We start from the raw sequence: 1,137 nt of genomic DNA, 5'->3' as shown, positions 1-1,137 counted from the left end.
TGAACAAATGCTTTTGTCATATGATAGGGCATCTCTTGGGTATATTCCCAAGAGTGGTATTGCTGGGTCCAGGGGTAGGTTGATCCCGAATTTCCTGAGAAACCGCCACACTGCTTTCCAAAGTGGTTGCACAAGTTTGCATTCCCACCAGCAATGGATGAGTGTGCCCCTTTCTCCACAACCTCTCCAGCAAAGGCTATCATTGGTGTTTTTGATTTTAGCCATTCTGACAGGTGTAAGATGGTATCTTAAAGTTGTCTTGATTTGCATTTCCCTGATCGCTAAAGTATCCACTTATGAGTGAGTATATTCCATGTTCATCTTTCTGTGTCTGGGTAACCTCACTCAGGATGATTTTATCTAGCTCCATCCACTTGCATGCAAATTTCAAGATGTCATTGTGTTTTGTCACGGCTCTACCCTCGTCCCGCAAGGATCATGCGACCACCAGAGCTCCTCTCACTGCAGTTTATTCCAGGACTTTATTCACTTTCTCTTTCTCTCTCTCTTCTCCTCTCTCTCTCATTCTCTCTCTTCCTCTCTTCTCTCTCTTCCCCTCTCTCTGGGCAAACTTCTCCCAGCCCTTAAGCAGGCATGGGCTGCCAATCCAGGATTGCCAGGTGGGCACTGCCCATAGGTTCACACATATGCAGGCAGCTGATAATCATTGCGTGATCATAGCATAGGTCAGGCCTTAGCCATCTCAGGAGTTGATTATACATCTCCATCAGGTGTGACACCACACAGCTCACTACAGTGTTTTACCATTGTGTAGTACTCCATTGTGTAAATGTATCACATTTTCATTACTCATGCTTTGGTTGAGGGACATCTAGGTTGATTCCAGGTACTGGCTATTACAAATAATGCTGCTATGAACATTGTGGAACAAATGTCCTTGTAGCATGCTTGAGCATCCTTCGAGTATATGCCCAAGACTGGTATTGATGGGTCCTAAAATAGGTGGATACCCAATTTTCTGAGAAACTGCCATATTGATTTACAGTGTGGTTGTACAAATTTACATTTCCAACAACAATGAAGGAGTGTTCTCTTTACTCCACATCCCCTCCAGCATAAGCTGTCATTGATGTTTTTTTTTTTCTTAGCCATGACTATTGTAAGATGGTACTTCAG

This window comes from Alexandromys fortis, unplaced genomic scaffold (genome assembly GCF_014885135.2).
Source record: "Alexandromys fortis isolate MF-2015 unplaced genomic scaffold, M_Fortis_MF-2015_v1.1 scaffold_12, whole genome shotgun sequence".
Lineage (NCBI taxonomy): Eukaryota > Metazoa > Chordata > Mammalia > Rodentia > Cricetidae > Alexandromys > Alexandromys fortis.
Note: the sequence above shows the minus strand (reverse complement) of the source record.